The sequence below is a fragment of the Melanerpes formicivorus genome, unplaced genomic scaffold (assembly GCF_026170545.1).
Source record: "Melanerpes formicivorus ecotype bairdi unplaced genomic scaffold, bMelFor1.0.p_v2 SCAF_92, whole genome shotgun sequence".
NCBI classification, from domain to species: Eukaryota; Metazoa; Chordata; class Aves; order Piciformes; family Picidae; genus Melanerpes; species Melanerpes formicivorus.
The window spans coordinates 25,467-44,593 of NW_027142444.1; the positions used below are offsets into that span (position 1 = coordinate 25,467).

At 58.4% G+C, this 19,127-nt stretch overlaps 2 long non-coding RNA genes across 4 annotated transcripts; both read right to left on the reverse strand.

The window, feature by feature from the left end:
- Positions 1–792: 792 nt before the first annotated feature.
- On the reverse strand, positions 793–2,893 carry LOC137455184 (uncharacterized). The gene is made up of 4 exons (XR_010990795.1): positions 1,939–2,893; positions 1,573–1,814; positions 1,193–1,461; positions 793–912 (listed from the first exon to the last, which is right to left on the reverse strand). It is a non-coding gene; the product is annotated as an uncharacterized lncRNA (long non-coding RNA).
- A 4,139-nt stretch (positions 2,894–7,032) lies between these two features.
- LOC137455162 (uncharacterized) lies at positions 7,033–9,325 on the reverse strand. 3 transcript variants are annotated; one of them, XR_010990780.1, is made up of 3 exons: positions 9,290–9,325; positions 8,465–8,654; positions 7,033–7,810 (listed from the first exon to the last, which is right to left on the reverse strand). It is a non-coding gene; the product is annotated as an uncharacterized lncRNA (long non-coding RNA). The 3 variants fall into 3 exon arrangements; XR_010990778.1 differs by having other exon boundaries at positions 8,465–8,650; positions 9,290–9,324; XR_010990781.1 differs by lacking the exon at positions 9,290–9,325 and adding an exon at positions 8,936–8,968 and having other exon boundaries at positions 8,465–8,650.
- Between the last annotated feature and the right edge of the window lie 9,802 nt (positions 9,326–19,127).

Sequence of the window (19,127 nt, forward strand, 5' to 3'; positions counted from 1 at the left end):
GCCGCGCCGAGCCGAGCCGAGCCGCCGCGCCGAGCCGAGCCGAGCCGCCGCGCCGAGCCGAGCCGAGCCGCCGCGCCGAGCCGAGCCGAGCCGCCGCGCCGAGCCGAGCCGAGCCGCCGCGCCGAGCCGAGCCGCCGCGCCGAGCCGAGCCGAGCCGCCGCGCCGAGCCGAGCCGAGCCGCCGCGCCGAGCCGAGCCGAGCCGCCGCGCCGAGCCGAGCCGAGCCGCCGCGCCGAGCCGAGCCGAGCCGCCGCGCCGAGCCGAGCCGAGCCGCCGCGCCGAGCCGCCGCGCCGAGCCGAGCCGAGCCGCCGCGCCGAGCCGAGCCGAGCCGCCGCGCCGAGCCGAGCCGAGCCGCCGCGCCGAGCCGAGCCGAGCCGCCGCGCCGAGCCGAGCCGAGCCGCCGCGCCGAGCCGAGCCGAGCCGCCGCGCCGAGCCGAGCCGAGCCGCCGCGCCGAGCCGAGCCGAGCCGCCGCGCCGAGCCGAGCCGAGCCGCCGCGCCGAGCCGAGCCGCCCTTTTAGGGGAAGAAAACCCTCTCGTTTGCCTGAGAGCGCCGAGGCGACTCGCCCCGAGACTATAAATCCAACTACAATCCTCTCCTCTCTATAGAGATATTCAGGAATGGTATTCATTGCGACGGTAAAGAGGCTCTGAAGTTACCCCCCCCACCGGATCTCCTCTCTGAGATGCAAGTGATGCCGGAACGGAAAAGCGATTTGCGCGTAGAGCAAAGCCAATTTTGGCAACGTACCTACCAAAGGGGAATCGATTGAAAGCGGCGGACTTACGCTGAGCGGTCGGGGGGGCGTCTCTTGCCGCCGCGCGTGGGAAGCGCGCCGCCGGCCTCCGCTCGGCAGGTTTTCCGTTCCGAGAAAAACCAACCCGACGCCGAAACCGGTGAGTGTTCAAAAACCCTACAACGCAAAGGAAAATCCGTGAGCTGTTGTGTACTAGAGATACGCACTGTAAGTTTACGTCTTTCAGAACCCCATGCAGCGCATTTCAAAGCCTCTTTTCAGACAAATTAATACCAGACTGCTGCGCCTAGTTAAACAGCAGAGCTATGAAGTTGCAAGAGAGGGGTGTCAGGGTTAGCTGGCCTCTTAGGGATTTTAATCCCCTCCGAGAACGTGCAAGCGTTTCAAATGAGCTGCTACGTAAGAACCCCCGAGAGCGGCAGAGGCTGGCGCTTACCTGGAAGGGAGCCCGAGGAAACCGGGAAGAATCTGAGCGAGGAGCTGAGCCCCGCCAAGCCCCCAACGTGCCGGTTCCTTCCGCCTCGCCTCGGGGAGCCCCGCGCCGGTTCCGTCCGGTTCCGTTCGCCTCGGTTCGCCTCTCCTCGTCTCGGGGGGCCCCGCGGGTGAGCTGCCGCGGGGAGTTTGAGTTGCCGCCGGCTGAGGTGAGGAAAAATCTTTTCCTTTGCTGAAAGCGCTATGCCGACTCACCCTAAAACTGAAACTTTCCTGTTTACATGGATAGTAAAGAATAGGGTCAATTGCTATATGAAAACCTTTGCAGTCTCCCCCATTGGAATGCTTAGTGGAACCCCCTGGTTCCACCCCGAGGGCTCTTACCTGTGGCAGCGATTTGCCTTTCTCCCTTGTGGGACGCCCCCTTAGGGCTTACACGTTACCCCTTTCCCTTGCCAGCAGTCCTTTTCCTGCCTGAAGGCTCTTGTCTCTTCCTGGGGTGATCTGACTGATTTAAAAGAGCTCTGCCTGAGAAGCCTCTAAGGGGGCGCCCGGAGAGGTCCTGCGCCTCGGCGGGCCCCGCGGCCCGACGGAGAGGGGTCCCGCCGCGGTCCTCGGAAACCGATCTGGGGGAAAAGACGAACGCCACGGCTCGGGTAACTGCCGGAGTTCTATAGGGCTCGCTACAGCCCTGGACGGCTGTGGGATCTCTCCTAAAGGTCTCGGAGCCGAGCGGTTTCACAAACTCACCTTACTTCTGTGAAAGAGGAGGTTGGACTATTTCCCAGAAGTCTGCTGCACGTTTTCCTGGTTTCTGCAGATAGTTTTCCTCCTTTTCTTACCAGCGACTTATGTGAAGTCTTAGGGCTTTTAATCCCCTCCTAGAACATTCAGGCGTATCGAACCTTCAGAGCACCTACACGGGAACCGCGGACAGCGACAGAGGCTGGCACTAACCTGGTGCGGAGCTCAGCCGGACGAAGGGAACCCACGGAAGCTAAAGGAAGACGAGCTGAGAGCAGACCTCGGCGGAGCCGGCTGGCGCCTGGGGGAGCCGAGCCCCGGCGCGCCTGGTGAGAGGCAGCCCGGCCGGGCGGAGCCGCCGTCTGTTCGGGGGAAGGAAATCCTCCGGCTTCACAGAGAGCTGAGCCGACTCGCCCTAAGACTGCCAATCTCTCCTGTTCATATAGGTAGTCAGGACTGGCACTAAGTGCCAGGTAACAAGGCTCTGAACTCACCCCCGCTGCGTCTCTTCCGTTACACGCAAAGGCTGCTAGCAGGTAGAAGCCGATTGCAAGCAGAGCAAAGCAGTTTGAAAACAGAACTACGAAATGGGTCTCAAGGAATTAAAGACGGGGAACCCTCCTCGGTGCGTGGGGGAGGGGGGGGAATCCTTTGTTTCTTTTGCCTTTATTCTTTGTCCTGAGGTTTCTTTGGGTTTTGGTCTCTGTAATTTGAATGGAAGTAACCTCTGAGGAGAGCCCAGCGAAGCCTCCCCCCACACACAGCGGTGAGAATCCCCTACCTGGTCAGTGCTGCCCCCGCTCTTAAGGGGCCTGCTGGCATCTAAGGTGGATCTGGTGGTATCAAAGGGGAATTCGGGCACACAGAGAGGGATATGGGGAGGCTCTGGAGGGGCTCCAAAAGGACCTTTCAGTTGGATCCAACTGAGGCCACCGCCACCAAGCCACGCCCCTCAAACTGAGGCCACCGCCAAGCCAGCCCCCCCACCCACCCAAACACATGGGCCGCTGGCAAGACAAGCAACCCCCCCACCCCCCCCAGCAACAGAAGCTGCCGCCAAGCCAGCCAAACCCCACACCCCAGCAACAGAAGCTGCTGCCGCCAAGCCGGCCACCCCCCAACCCCCCCAAACCACAGAGGGCGCCGCCACCAAGCCAGCCACCCCCAACCCCCACCCAATAACAGAGGCCACCGCCAAACCAGCCACGCATCCCACCCACCCCAGTCACAACAGAGGCCGCCGCCACCAAGCCAGTCCCCCCCCCCACCCAACACAGGCCACCGCCGCCAAGCCAGCCCCCCCCCAGCAACCACAGAGGCCACCGCCGCCAAGCCAAGCCAGCCCCCCCCCAACGGCCCACCCAGTAACAGAGGCCACCGCCAAAAAGCCAGCCACCCCCCCACACACCCAAAAACATGGGCTGCCGCCAAATCATCCACCACCCCTACCCCCCACCCAACAACAGAGGCCGCTGCCAAGGCAGCCACGCATCCCACCCCCCGCCCAACAGAGGCCGCCGCTGCCAAGCCAGCCAAACCCCCAACCAACAAACGCTGCTGCCGCCAAGGCAGCCAGCCCACCACCCCATAACAGAGGCCGCTGCTGCCAAGCCAGCCACCCCCCCACCCACCCAACACAGGCCGCCGCCAAAAAGCCAGCCACCCCCCCCAACCACATAGGCTGCCGCCACCAAGACAGCCACCCCCCCACTCCCCCACCCAATAACAGAGGCTGCCGCCAAACCAGCCATGCATCCCACCCCTCCCACCCAATAACAGAGGCCACCACCGCCAAGCCAGCCACCCCCCACTCCCCCATCCAATAACAGGGGCCGCCGCCAAGCCAAGACAGCCCCCCCCCCCCCCGGCCCACCCAGTAACAGAGGCCGCCGCCAAAAAGCCAGCCAAACCCCCAACCAACAACAGACGCTGCCACCGCCAAGGCAGTCGGCCCACCACCCCATAACAGAGGCCGTCGCTGCAAAGCCAGCCACCCCCCCACCCACCCAACGCCAACAGAGGCTGCTGCCAAAAAGCCAGCCACCCCCCCCAACCACAGAGGACGCTGCCACCAAGCCAGCAAATCCCCTCATGCCCCCCAGCAACAGAAGCTGCCACCAAGCCAGCCAACCGCCCCACCCCAGCAACAGAAGCTGCCGCTGCCAAGCCAGGCACCCCCCAAGCACCCCAAAAAACAGAGGCCGCCGCCACCAAGTCAGCCACAGCCCCCCCACCCAACCACATAGCCCACCGCCGCCAAGACAGACACCCCCCCACTCCCCCACCCAATAACAGGGGCCGCCGCCAAGCCAAGCCAGCCCCCCCCCACGGCCCACCCAGTAACAGAGACCACTGCCAAAAAGCCAGCCACCCCCCTACCCACCCACAACCAACAGAGGCCGCCGCCAAAAAGCCAGCCACCCCCCCAACCAACCACATAGGCCGCTGCCGCCAAGCCAGCCAACCCCCCCCACCCCAGCAACAGAAGCTGCCGCTGCCACACCAGCCACCCCTCAACCCCCCCAAACCACAGAGGGCGCCGCCACCACGCTAGCCACCCCCCCAACCCCCACCCAATAACAGAGCCCGCCACCAAACCAGCCACGCATCCCACCCACCCCAGTCACAACAGAGGCCGCCGCCACCAAGCCAGCCACAGCCCCCCCACCCAGCCACATAGGCTGCCGCCAAGACAAGCAACCACCCCATGCCCCCCAGCAACAGAAGCTGCCGTCGCCAAGCTGGCCACCCCCCACCCCCCCCAAGAAACAGAGGCCGCTGACAAGCCAGCCACGCATCCCACCCACCCCAGTCACAACAGAGGCCGCCGCTGCCAAGCCAGCCACCCCCCAGCCCCGCAACAGAAGCTGCTGCCACCAAGCCAGCCATCCCCTAACCCCCCCAAAAAACAGAGGCCGCCACACTAAGCCAGCAAATTGCCCCACACCCCCCAGCAACAGAAGCTGCCGCCGCCAAGCCGGCCACCCACTAACCCCCCCAAAAACCAGAGGGCGCTGCCACCAAGCCTGCCCCCCCCAACCCACACCCAATAACAGAGGCCACCGCCAAACCAGCCACGCATCCCCCCCACCCCAGTCACAACAGAGGCCGCCGACACCAAGCCAGTCCCCCCCCCCTCCCAACACAGGCCACCGCCACCAAGCCAGCCCCCCCCCCCCCAACCACAGAGGCCACCGCCACCAAGCCAAGCCAGCCCCCCCCACGGCCCACCCAGTAACAGAGGCCACCGCCAAAAAGCCAGCCACCCCCCACACACCCAAAAACATGGGCTGCCGCCAAATCAGCCACCACCCCTACCCCCCACCCAACAGAGGCCGCCGCTGCCAAGCCAGCCAAACCCCCAACCAACAACAGACGCTGCCACCGCCAAGGCAGCCGGCCCACCACCCCATAACAGAGGCTGTCGCTGCAAAGCAAGCCACCCCCCCACCCACCCAACGCCAACAGAGGCCGCCGCCAAAAAGCCAGCCACCCCCCCCAACCACAGAGGACGCTACCGCCAAGCCAGCAAATCCCCTCATGCCCCCCAGCAACAGAAGCTGCCGCCGCCGCGCCAGCCACCCCCCAACCCCCCCAAACCACAGAGGGCGCCACCACCATGCCAGCCACCCCCCCAACCCCCACCCAATAACAGAGGCCGCCACCAAACCAGCCACGCATTCCACCCACCCCAGTCACAGCAGAGGCCGCCGCCACCAAGCCAGCCACAGCCCCCCCACCCAGCCACATAGGCCACCGCCAAGACAAGCAACCACCCCATGCCCCCCAGCAACAGAAGCTGCCACCAAGCCAGCGACTCATCCCACCCCAGCAACAGAGGCTGCCATCGCCAAGCTGGCCACCCCCCACACCCCCCAAGAAACAGAGGCCGCTGACAAGCCAGCCACACATCCCACCCACCCCAGTCACAACAGAGGCCGCCGCTGCCAAGCCAGCCACCCCCCAGCCCTGCAACAGAAGCTGCCGCCACCAAGCCGGCCACCCCCTAACCCCCCCAAAAACCAGAGGGCGCTGCCACCAAACCTACCCCCACCCAATAACAGAGGCCACCGCCAAAAAGCCAACCACACCCCCACACCCAAAAACATGGGCTGCCGCCAAACCAGCCACCACCCCTACCCCCCACACACAACAGAGGCCGCTGCCAAGGCAGCCACACATCCCACCCCCCACCCAACAGAGGCCGCCACTGCCATGCCAGCCAACCCCCCAACCACAGACACTGCCACCGCCAAGCCAGCCACCCCCCCACCCACCACCACCAGAGACCGCCGCCAAAAAGCCAGCCACCCTCCCCAACCAACCACATAAGCCGCTGCCGCCAAGCCAGTCAACCCCCCCACCCCAGCAAGAGAAGCTGCCGCCTCCAAGCCAGGTGCCCCCAAAGCCCCCCAAAAAACAGAGGCCGCCGCCGCACCAGCGAATCCCCCCACACCCCCCAGCAACAGAAGCTGCTGCAGCCAGCCACCCCCCAACCCCCCCAAAAAACGGAGGGTGACGCCGCCAAGCCAGCGACCCCCCCCAATCCCCACCCAATAACAGAGACCGCCGCCAAACCAGCCACGCATCCCACCCCCCCCAACCAATAACAGAGGCCACCGCCAGGCCAAGCCCCACCCCCACACGCCCCACCCAATAACAGAAGCTGCCGCCAAAAAGCCAGCCACCCCCCTACACACACCCAAAAACATGGGCTGCCACCAAACCAGCCAACACCCCCCACCCAACAACAAAAGCTGTGGCCAAGCCAGCCACACATCCTGCCCCCCACCCAACAGAAGCTGCCGCTGCCAAGCCAGCCAACCCCCCGACCAACAACAGACGCTGCTGCCGCTGCCAAGCCAGCCACCCCCCCCGCCCAATAACAGAGGCCGCCGCTGCCAAGCTGGCCAACCCCCCACACACACACCAGAGGCTGCCAGCAAGCCAGCCCCCACTCCCCCCCACCCCAACTAACCCTAACCATCCAACTGAAGTGCCCCCAGGTGACCCTCCATTGGCTCCCACATGTCCCTGAATTCCTCTTTGATAACCCCCACACCCACCATAGATGCCCACAAACCCCCTGAAGTGGGGGGGGGGGGCACTGACCGGTCAGGGGGGGCATCTCCTCCGGGTGCGTGGGAAGCGACTCAGCTGGCCTCTCTTCAGAGGCCTTTCCATTCAAATTAAACAACTGAATATAAAACCAGTGGGGTCTCCTTTGTGTGTGTTATGCGGTTTTAATTTGCGGCTCAGGGCCATTGGAAACCTTTTGGCGTACACGTTACTACTGCTCTGCAACCTCTGGAGGAACAGCATGGCTTTTCCTCCGCTACAATACCTCACGCTAATACTTACGTTTTGTCATGGGTTTCCGTCCCCTCCGGGAACGTTCGGGCAAGCGGTCCGCCGGCAGCGTTTGGGAGAGGCTGCCCACGCCCCTCGCTCGCCCGCTCCTCGGCTGCGTCGTCGCTGCAGCGATTTAAGCCTTACCTGGGAGCTCAGAGCTTGGATGGTGTCGAGGCTGAGAATCTCTCCCCTGCTCCCCCCCTCCTCCCTCCCAACAGAGGGGAGAAAAAAAAAAAGGAAAGGACCAAATCCAGCAAGAAATAATTTGGAGTCAGCTGGGAAGCAGAGAGTTTAGTAGAACACTCGCAAGCCCTCCACCCTGTCTTCAGAATGGGCGTTCACCCGCCACAAGCCACCCTCCGTTCCCCTCCCACTCCCCTGTCACAGCCCTGTCGTCCGCTCTTGGCACGTGGTATTCGACTCCTCGAGGCGAGTCCCTGGTTATCCCAGCTCGTTCTCTCTCAGGGCAGTCTCTCTGGTGCTGGAACTGGGCAGGGATGTGGAGAAGAATCAGGAATCAGTCTGACTTTGAAAGGAAAAGAGAAAAAAAATCAGGAACAGTCCATTGCTGCAGGGACAGCAGGAACAAGTACAGGTGGGATGACCCAGAAGCTCTGTGGGTTGCTGTGCAGTGCGTATGTTGAGTCCTGGACGCCAGGCTGGTGTTAAGCCAGGAGGGAAAGAGGTTAGACTTCTAACTATTCGCACAGTGACTATAATGCATTGATGTGTGTTGCCCCCTCTGAGTTCATCCTCTCTCAGCCGGAGCCACGTTCTGCTGTGGGATATGCTGAATGTCCCCAGTTTCCAACATGCTCCGCTAGGTGTGACCAGGCCTCTTGGCAGAGGCCGCCCCTGGGGTTGGTTTGCCTGGCGCTGGCAAGCCCTCCACCCTGTTTTTGCAATGGTCTGTAACCCCCCACAATCGCCCACCCCCACGTGGCATCGCGGTAAGAAAGACAGAGACAGCTGAGGGGCTGCCCTGCTTCTGATAGCCCCGACCCACGGACGCCCTTCTTGGTAGGGTTTGCGCCTTCGGGACGCAGCTGAGTTTTTGCTGCGCCTCTCTGTGAGAGCTGTTGCGCGGCTCTGCGTCTCCGAGCGTGTTCCCCGTTCCCTAGGATTTACTACGCCCCGATCGCCTTGCAGTCAGTGCATTTCTCCCTGGCCATCAACCAACCTCTAATGCCTGTTGCTCTCTAATTAAATCTTTCGATGGTTTCAGCTTTCTGAGCCTGTGTTGGTACGACTCCTGCTCAGGGCACCGCGAGAGAGACAAACCCTCCTTCTGTCCTGTGGTTCTGGGAAGGGTCCTGGCACTCGCAGGCAGGCACCAACGGGGTAGTAACTGTGAAGTGACGTCAGCCTTGCTTGGTCGACCAAGTAGAAAGCAAAGAGTCAATCGGTAAGGAGTGGAGCAAAAAGCAAAGCTTAGCTCTCAGTTACTCATGTTGTAAAGCTGTGAGTAGGTTTCCCTGCACCCTAGAAAAACACTGCACAGGCATCTCATTTTCCTCTGGCATTCATTTAACTCGCAGAGCTGTGGGGGAGTTACTGGGAGACTTGGAAAGGCAGTGGGAGCACTAGGAAGGGAATTTGGAGTTACGGGGAGGAACAAAGACGACAGGTGCCACGCTAGAAGAGCACTTACTGTTACCGGGAGAAGACCCCTCCTGACTCTTCCTGACTGCTGCTCGCCCCGGCCGGCCCGCCCGCCGCGGCCCGCCCGCCGCGGCCCGCCCGCCGCGGCCCGCCCGCCGCGGCCCGCCCGCCGCGGCCCGCCCGCCGCGGCCCGCCCGCCGCGGCCCGCCCGCCGCGGCCCGCCCGCCGCGGCCCGCCCGCCGCGGCCCGCCCGCCGCGGCCCGCCCGCCGCGGCCCGCCCGCCGCGGCCCGGCTCCCAAACGGTCCCGGCTCGGCTCCGGGAACCTCCCTGCAAGCAAAGCCAGAGCGCGGTCCTGCAGCTGCCAGAGGAAAACCCCGGAGAGCTGTGGAGACAGGCACTCACCTAGCACAGAGCGAGCAGGAACCCGATAGCCCCGGCGGACCAGTGAGCGCCGTTTTAAAGCCGCCAGCCCCGAGCGCGCGAACAACCATCGCTGCGACGCATGCGCTGAACCCATGGCAACGATCGCGACGCTATCGCCCTGGCGGGACCGGAGCCTCGCTGCGGCGCAGGAGTTGTACCCATGTCAGCGCTCGAGTCAGGCTCTCTCTCCCTTTTCCCTTCTCCCCCTAACAACTTTCCAGCATTTCAAGCGTTCAGCGCGGTTCGCTGCAGCGCTGAGCGCCCTCGGGGCGGCACGCGCCGCGGCACGGCGGCGGTGCCGCCCGTGACGCACGCGGGGGCGGCCCTGAGCGCTGCCGTGGGCGTGGGCAGCAGCTCGGCCCGGCCCCGTTCGGGATGTTTTGGCATTTAAATCGAAACCCTACACCGCGCGCAGGTAAAAGCCTCTGTTTATGATGGGTACGGCCGCAGGCTGTTCTTATAGCTCAAGCCCCTGTGTGACTTCATTACGATTCTCACAGCCTTTAAAACAGAGAGGGGAGACGGGGGCTCGTTTCCAAAGCTTTGTGACACAGCAGTCGCTCCAACTCCTCCCTCTCCAGCTGGAGAGGGTCTGCTCTGCATTGCCTCTCACGGCACTGACGCTGTGAAATATTCTGTGGTCCCCTCCGAGACTTGTCAGCGGTTTAGGGGGGTGCCCCCAGCCCTCACCTGCTCCTCTGCTGCAGCATCCCCCTGCCCCATGTCCGCCCAGAATCCCCCCGCTCCCTTTGATTCTCCCCCCAAAAGGCAGAATGTGAAGCAAACTGCCCGGCCAGCAGCTCGGTCCTTTCCTAGTCAGATGTGTACACATCCCCTCTCCCCCCGAAGGGGAGCTCTGCTGCAGCAATGAAGGGGGTCAGGGAAGGGTCCCCCACAAACAGCTGCAGCTACTCCAGCCCCCGTGCTGCCGGCTGGTGGCTGCCCCACGGTGGGGAATGTGCCAGAGGTCGATGTCTCTCACACCCAGTTTGGGTTGGACCCCTGGGCAGCGATGCTCCGCCCGAGGCCTCCATCGGAGGCCGCAGGCAGGTTCCTCGCTGCTGCCTTTGCGCCTCAGACGCAGCCGCCCTTGGATCCTCCTGAAGCCATGTGGCCTGCTGCGGTGCTCTGGCGCCCCACAGGCTACCCCGAAAGCTACTTCCTAGACTGACATGGAGCAGAAAGAGAGCAGAGTTTTCTCCTGCTAGGCACAGGAGACTCCCGTGTGGGAATGCATGCAGGGACCCCCCTGGTGCAGCAGGAATCACTTACTGGTGCAGCAGGAATCACTTACTGGTGCAGCAGGAATCATTTACTGGTGCAGCAGGAATCATTTACTGGTGCAGCAGAAATCACTTATTGGTGCAGCAGGAATCACTTATTGGTGCAGCAGGAATCACTTACTGGTGCAGCAGGAATCACTTACTGGTGCAGCAGGAATCATTTATTGGTGCAGCAGGAATCATTCATTGGTGCAGCAGGAATCACTTACTGGTGCAGCAGGAATCATTTATTGGTGCAGCAGGAATCACTTACTGGTGCAGCAGGAATCATTTATTGGTGCAGCAGGAATCACTTACTGGTGCAGCAGGAATCACTTACTGGTGCAGCAGGAATCACTTACTGGTGCAGCAAGAATTATTTATTGGTGCAGCAGGAATCACTTACTGGTGCAGCAGGAATCACTTACTAGTGCAGCAGGAATCATTTATTGGTGCAGCAGGAATCACTGGTGCAGCAAGAATCATTTATTGGTGCAGCAGGAATCATTTACTGGTGCAGCAGGAATCATTTATTGGTGCAGCAGGAATCACTTACTAGTGCAGCAGGAATCATTTATTGGTGCAGCAGGAATCATTTATTGGTGCAGCAAGAATCATTTATTGGTGCAGCAGGAATCATTTATTGGTGCAGCAGGAATCACTTACTGGTGCAGCAGGAATCATTTATTGGTGCAGCAGGAATCATTTATTGCTGCAGCAGGAATCACTTACTGGTGCAGCAGGAATCATTTACTGGTGCAGCAGGAATCATTTATTGGTACAGAACAGGCAGTTTACAGAGGGGAAATCCAGCAGCCCGAGCACTTCCCTGGCAGTCCTGCACCACTGCTGCTCTCTGAGTTTGCTCCATCGTTATCTTCATCCCGTATCAGGTTGATCTTCTCCAGCAGGGAGGCAAGCGTCCCCCTGCCTCACGCTTCAGGCTGTGTACTGCAGTCCGCTCTTCTTTATCACCAGGCCATCCTTCCAGTATCAGCAGCCTGTTGTTCTCCCTTGTCCTGAAACCCTCCTGGGACCCTTTCTGCTTTCCTACGCTCCCAGTGCCCTTCACCCCTCCCCCGGAGGCACTGCACAGAGCCGGCGCTCGGTCCCAGAGAGACTGTAGAGCACAGCTTGATGGAAGATGCACCGCAACACACCCAGCACTCCTTTCTCTGCAGGAACAAGCAACAACCTCTCGGCAAGACTCAAGATGCTTACACAAGTGGCTCCACGACGTGTCTCAGATCCATCTCACCTCATCACCTGACATGTGGAGTCCTTGGGTGAGCCAGAAAGAGAACCAGCCTTGGCCAGGGAGAGCGAGAGCGTCTCTTTCCCCCCGGAGCGGACGGTGGCTTGCAGGCATCAGGGCTGCTCAGCAGCCTGCCAGGCGTCCAGGCCTGGGCTCTGAGAAGGAAAGGGGAAGGGAGAGGAGAAGAGGGGAAGGGAGGGGAGGGGAGGGGGCCTCAGGGATCGGCCAGTTCCAACCCCCCTGCCATGGGCAGGGATGCCTCACCCTGGATCGGGCTGCCCAGAGCCACCTCCAGCCTGGCCTCCAAATCGCCCAGCGATGAGGCTACCACCACCTCCCTGGGCAACCTGTGCCAGAGCTTCACCACCCTGATGGGGAAGAGCTTCCTCCTGGCATCCAATCGGAACCTCCCCCCTTCTGGGTTTTGTTCCATGCCCCCCAGCCCTGTCACTCCCTGACACCCTTGAAGTCCCTCACCTGCCCCACTTCCCCTCTTCATCCCCTCAAACCATCGGCACCTGGGCTCAGCTGGAGTGTCCTCCCACCCCAGGTGTGGCCACCTGGCCCCTCCCACCCACTCTCCTATTTAATCCCCTCCCCTAGGAAGAGCAGCCCCCTTAGGATGAGACTGCCTGGGCTGAGGATCCTTCTCTCATCCCTGGTGAGTGTCTCTGGTGCATGCTGGGTGATGGTGACAGAAGGTTGGGGTCCTGGCGGCCCCCTGGCTGTCAGGGCCAGGGCTGATGACTGCCCCAATCCCATCCAGGGGTGCTGGCTGGGGTTCCCTGCTGGGGCTGAGCTACTCTGGGTGGTGTCTTGGCTGGTGAGGGCCTTGCCCCTGGCGCTGGGCTGGGGGCAGAAGTGGTGGTGGTGGTGATGGAGCAGGAGCTGTGATGCTAACTGCACGGCTCTGACCTGGAGGCCCCTGGAGTCTGTTCTCCTCCCTCCATAGTCCTCTGCTGCTCTGCCTCATTTGCAGAGCCTCTCTTCCCCCTCACTGCCTCCCTCCAGAAAGAAGGGAAGGAGGGAACAGCCATGAGGCAGATCTGGAACTGCTTCCCCTCACCCGTCAGCTCTGAGCAGGCAGCCCCCAGAAAGGGGCAGGGTGGGCAGGGAGAAGCACAATGCCGGCGAGAACAGCCAGGACAGGACTGCATCTCCCCCCCTGTGCTTCTGTTCAGGGAAGCAAATGCAGAGGGGGAAATAGTTCAGGCTGGCTGGGAAGCCTCTCTCACACCTCTGGAGAGGAGGAATCCCTGAGCAGAGAGACTGAGCAGGGAATCCCCGTCCTGAACACGCAGAAGCAGCACGAACCAGGCTGGGATGGGCCTCGGGGAGCGTCAGGTCCAACCTGCCACCCAGGGGAAGATGAAATAGGATGGGAAGAGAATTAACCAGGTTGGAAAAGGCCTCAGAGATCCTCGAGTCCAACCTCCCACCCAGCCCCATCTGATCAACTCGACCATGGCACCAAGGGCCCCACCCAGGCCCCTCCTGGACATCTCCAGGGAGGGAGACTCCACCACACCCCCCCGGGCAGCGCATCCCCAGGGCCAACCTCTCTTGCTGGGAAGAACTTCCTCCTAACCTCCAGCCTAAACCTCCCCTGGTGTCCTCTTGTTCTGGTGCTGGGTGCCTGGGAGGAGAGCCCAACCCCCACCTGGCTACGGCCTCCCTTCAGGTAGGTGTAGAGAGCAAGAAGGTCTCCCCTGAGCCTCCTCTTCTCCAGGCTAAGCAACCCCAGCTCCCTCAGCCTCTCCTCACAGGACTCTGTGCCCCAGCCCCCTGCCCAGCCCTGCTGCCCTGCTCTGGACCCTTTCACCTGCACCCTGCTTATCGTGGCACCCCGCAGAAGGCTCTCTGGTGGAAGACTCCTGGGGGGATGGCTCCCAGCTGGTGAAGAGCATCTATAGCCCACACAGCTCCAGGCCTCTCAGGCTGTGCCTCTCTCTCTCCAGGAGTGAGGGCATCCTGTCCCCTAGGCAGGGAAGGAAACACAGCTGTGAAATCAGAGCAGTGGGGTCTGAGACCCCCAGGAGAACCCAAACCGAACCTTGGAGCTGGCCTCAGAGCTCCTCTGGGGGAAGCTATCGCTGCTAGGAGCGCAGAGCCCCCCCGGCGCGGCTCAGCCCTCAGCCTCCTGGAGGCAGCACTCGCCGCTGCCCATCTGCAGTGCCGACCGTGACGCGCGGGGACAGCACTGAGCCACCGGGCGGCGGCACAGCTGCGCTGCCAACCGCTCGCAATGTGGCTGGGGGGGGCCCGGGGGGAGAGGGGGGTCCCGGGGCTGCAGGGACGCCGAAAACCACAGTGAGACCTCCCCGAATCCTGCAGGACCCCAAAACCTTCAACCCCAGAGACCCCTAACCCTCACAGCCCCTCCCCAGCTCCTTTGGGACCCTCCAGAGGGCCCCCCCCAATTCCCCTTTCACGCCCCCGGGACCCCCGGCGCCGGCACCCCCGGGAGCAGCGCCCATCCCACCTCCCCCCCTCTGCCCTCTCCCTTTTGGGGGTCCCTAAAGGACCGTGGGGGTCCTGAGGGGTCCCCAAGGGTCTGTAAGGGTCCTTGGCTGTCCGCAGGGTTCTGGGGGGGTCCATAGGGGTCCCCTAGGGTCTGGAGGGATATGTGGGGGTCCCCAAGGGTCTGCAGGGGCCCGTAAGAGACCCCCGCGGACCCCTACGGACTCTTAAGGACCATTCCAGACCCCTGAGGACCCCCGCAGAGCCCCACAGACCCTTGGCGACCCCTGGGGACCCCCGCGGAGTCTGGTGGACCCCTGCAGACCCTTACGGACCCCCCAGAGCCCCCCCAGACCCAGCCCCTCCCCCCAATTCCCATCCCACCTTTTTCTGCCCTTCTGGGATCCCCTTCAGACCCTCCTGGGACCCCTCCCCAATCCTTAGGAGCCCCTCCCGGACCCCCTCAAACCCTTTTGACCCTCCCCCGCGCCCCCCCCCCCAAAAACCATCCCCCCTGCCCCCTCCCCTCGCTGGGGTCCTCAGGGGTCCGCTGCAGCCAGCGAGCCAATGGGAGAACCCCAGGGGCTGCACCCCTGCCCCACCCCACGGGGACCCTGCCCCACGGATCCCCGCCCCCTAGCTCCTGGCCCTGCCCCCTAGCTCCTGGCCCCTCCCCTTCCTGCCCCCCGCCCCCCTCATTCACCGGCACCAGTTCGAGGCACTGGGAGCTGCTGGGAGGTACAGGGATGGGCTGGGAGGGGGATCAGGGGGACTGGGAGTGCTGGGAGGGGGACTGGGGGGGACTGGGAGCCCCTGGGGGGGTGGGGAGGAAGGACTGGGAGCACTGGTCCTAACCCCAACCCCCTAACCCTCGGGTACTAACCCCGCCCCCAAGCCCTAACCCCAAGCCCTAACCCCAAGCCCTGCCCCTAACCCCCCAACCCTAACCCCCAACCCCTAAGCCTAACCCCCTAACCCCAACCCCTAACCCTAAACCTAACCCTAACCCCCTAACCCTAACCCCCCCAACCCTACCCTAACCCCCTAACCGTTAACCCCAACCCTAACCCCAACCCCCCCACCCTAACCCAACAGAACAGTTGCTTTTTTCAAAGTTTCATCCTACTTACTCCCTTACTTCAAAGAACTTACTTCTTTGTTAACTGCTTAATCTGTCAACGACTTAGATCTTACTCGTTCAAGTTTTCACACTTCACTCCTCTTACCAACAGAGATGACTTCATCAGGCCCAAATACGTCATACACAAGGATCAAGACACAATGATCTACAAACACAGCAAACCCTATCCTCACCACTGTCTTTTACAATATGCTTTACAGGTATGTTACATCTTCTCTTGTCTAAGACGCTCAAAAATCCTAAGTTGTTTTATGTTAGCAAGATTCTCCTTGATCTATAAAGATAAAGCTGGCCAGGCTCCATCTCCATAAGTAAAGAAAAATCTTGCATGTAAACAGCAAAAGTGAAAAGGCTTCTTTGCTGGGTCAAAGGTGACATCTTGACTATTCATGGTTCTGCCCGGTATAAAATTGACCGTAACCTAACAATCCATCCTTACTCATCCTAACAATGCTGCTCTTTTGATACTTTGCTTTTGCTAAGGCACCGAGTCCTATAGATACTATCTTTGGCCTAATGTTGTTTGTTCTTCTTTCAAATTTCTCCTAGCTAAAACTTCCAGAATTCTTATATCCTCCATAAACTTTGTTAAATCACGCTTGAAACCGCACATAAAATGAAAGTTTGACAATGTAGTATACTTTAGCCATTTTTTTGGGGGGGATGTAACACCTGAATTCTCCCTTGTTTTTTATAACCTAAAATGCAAATGTATTTTGTGTTATAATCAGACTAACTGTTTAAAATTAATACAAACTGGAGAGTTAACATACAAGTCCATGACAACATATTCTCTAACCACACAACAATTAAGCAATTGTGATATTCAGTCCTAATACACATAGCTTTATGGTACATTCTCCCGATTGATGCTTTTGATCTCAGATTATCGTAACAGACATTGTGACCTGTGTTAGGTAGGTCTGCTGATTTTCAGCTTCATGTGAAATGCTATTTGTCCCATCCTTGTGATTCTTGTGCTGTTGTTTGTTGAGATGAATGCGGTACTGCGTTGCAGAAGTGATGTTTCCGGGTGTTGACATGGGTTAGCTATTTTTTGCTGGCATTACTAAAACCTTAGTTATAAAATATGCATCCTTTTTGTTTTAATATATAATCCCTCTCTTAAAACGATTTTGAATACAAACAAAAAAAAAAAATCTCATTCTATAATATCCCTATATCAAACTCTTATGCTAACACCAAAAATCTCTACAGAACTGAAAGAACTATGTTTAAATTATCAAATCAATGTCTAAAAAGAAACTAATAAAAAGTTAGAGCTCTTTCAAAATGCCATGGCACAAAAAAAAAAAAAAAGAAGGCTTGAACCAAAAGTTAAAATTTGAACTCACAGAAAAATGAAAGTTTGAGCTCATTACTAAATGCTTATACCTTAGTACAATCACTAATTACTTAATACTTATAAATACTAAATACTTACTATTCATTATGCTTACAGGTAAAACAACTATTGAAAACAGAAAAAAAAAAAATCTCTAAAACACATCACAATCAGAAATAATGAAATAATGAAATAATCATTGTTGCTTTAAATCAGAACACAACTTTCATAGACTAGAGATGTTATCAGAAGGGGGGGGAGAAATAGGGGGGGGGGGAGGTGGCTGGCTAGCAAAGGCACCGTAGGGACAAAGAGAGGGGGGGAAAAGGGGGGTGGGAAGAAAGCCACCGAATTCACACCAGCTGCCCTTCCAGGCAGCCTCCAGGTCAAATGTAGGATTCGCTGAAGGCATGGAGACTTCCATAGGAGGTGATAGCAGCAATTTTGAGCTACATGGATGTTTTTGAGCCTAAAACTCGAGGTGCTTGTAACAGATGCCACTGTCTCTTCTCCACTCCATATTGCTGGATGTCGGTGCATACAACTTACAGCAGCAGTTCCTAAAGTACACAAAAGTATCTGGCAATCAGTGTTTCTTACAGGCTTCTAGGACAGTCATCTTCTCCCAAGTCATGCTTTTTGCCTAAAGTGTCCCTTCTGTCCACAATTGTGGTGGGTTTGGAAGGGTAAGGCCGAGAAGCCGCCTCCCTTCCCCCTTGTAAGGTAAAAGGGAAAAAAAATTGAAGGGAAAGGAAAAAAAAACTCACAAGCTGAATTAGCAAAGCAGTGGAGCTATATTTACGAAGCAATGTAAGGTATGCAGGGGAATATTTACAAATTTACAATATCTACAATATATACAAAGATATACAACAGACTAACACAGAAATGAGAGTAACCCCCCTCGGCAGAGAGGGGGTTCCCCACCTCCGCTCTCCCCTCTCTCCCCCCCCCTTCCCAGAGTGGGATAGAAAGAGAGAGAAAAGAGAGGAAAAAAAAAATGTTACAAGCAGTTTGTGTTAATTGGAAAGGAGTTAATACAGGCCTGGTATCTGGACTTCAAGGCCGAGGCCTTGGCAGAAAGCCCAGCACAGAGACAGAGAGATGCTGCACCGTGGAAAGGCGGAAGCAAGACTGATAGAAAAGTCCTGGAAATGTCCAGTTCACTCCCAGTTCAGAAGGTGCTTCCTCCCACTCTTCCAATGAAATTAGTTTAGACTATTCCTTCCGTTTACCAACTTCTGTCCACCATATTCCCTTTCTTAAGGGGGCAGCGTCAACCGGCCACAGTCCACCCCTTCTAAACAATTTCATTGGCTGTTCACACTGTCCATCCAATCCAAAACGATATTTACAGTTCGTGAGTAAAGTTCATAGTCCATTCCGGCTATGCTCAGATGTAGATGATTCAAAAGTCCAAGAAAATCAGAAAATGAGAAAAATGGAAAACAGTTCATTTCTTCATCGACGAAGCGAAGAAAAGGGAAACGGGGATTCTCAGGGTCTCTTAGTTGACTCAGGGCTCTCAGGGATCTCAGGGTTTGTGCACCGTAGATTCCTCGTTGATTCTTCCTTTGGACGCAATGTAGCTGTACAACAGTTTGAAATTAACCTCTTTCAGCTAAAGTTAGATTTCTTTGTGGAATACACTGAATTTCACCATTCTCTTGCATTACCCAATAAGTGTGACCCGGACCTTCAGCTGAGACCACCCCTCGGACAGGTTTAGCCTCTCCTGAGGGTGAAAATACCCAAACAGTTTTACCTAACAGATTCTTTTCTCTAACAACAGGAACTCTATCACTTTCTACTTTTCGTAGCAAATCTGAATGTGCAGGTCCAGCTCGGTTCACTGAACCTCTACTATTTACCAGCCAGGTTGCTTGTGCTAAATGTTTTTCCCGGTTTTTCAAAGATCCACCCCCCATGGCTTTAAGAGTGGTCTTCAACAAACCGTTGTAGCGTTCAATCTTCCCTGAAGCTGGTGCATAGTAGGGAATGTGGAATATCCACTCAATACCGTGCTCTTTTGCCCAGTTCTTTACAAGGTTGTTCTTGAAATGAGTTCCGTTGTCTGACTCGATCCTCTCCGGAGTTCCGTGTCTCCACAGGATCTGTCTCTCCAGACCGAGAATGGTGTTGCGTGCAGTTGCATGTGGAACTGGATAAGTTTCCAACCATCCAGTGTTTGCCTCTACCATAGTAAGCACGTATTGCTTACCAGAACGAGAACGTGGTAGAGTGATGTAGTCAATCTGCCAAGCTTCACCATACTTGTACTTGGACCATCTGTCACCATACCACAAGGGCTTAAGTCGTTTTGCCTGCTTAATAGCAGCACAAATGTCACAGTC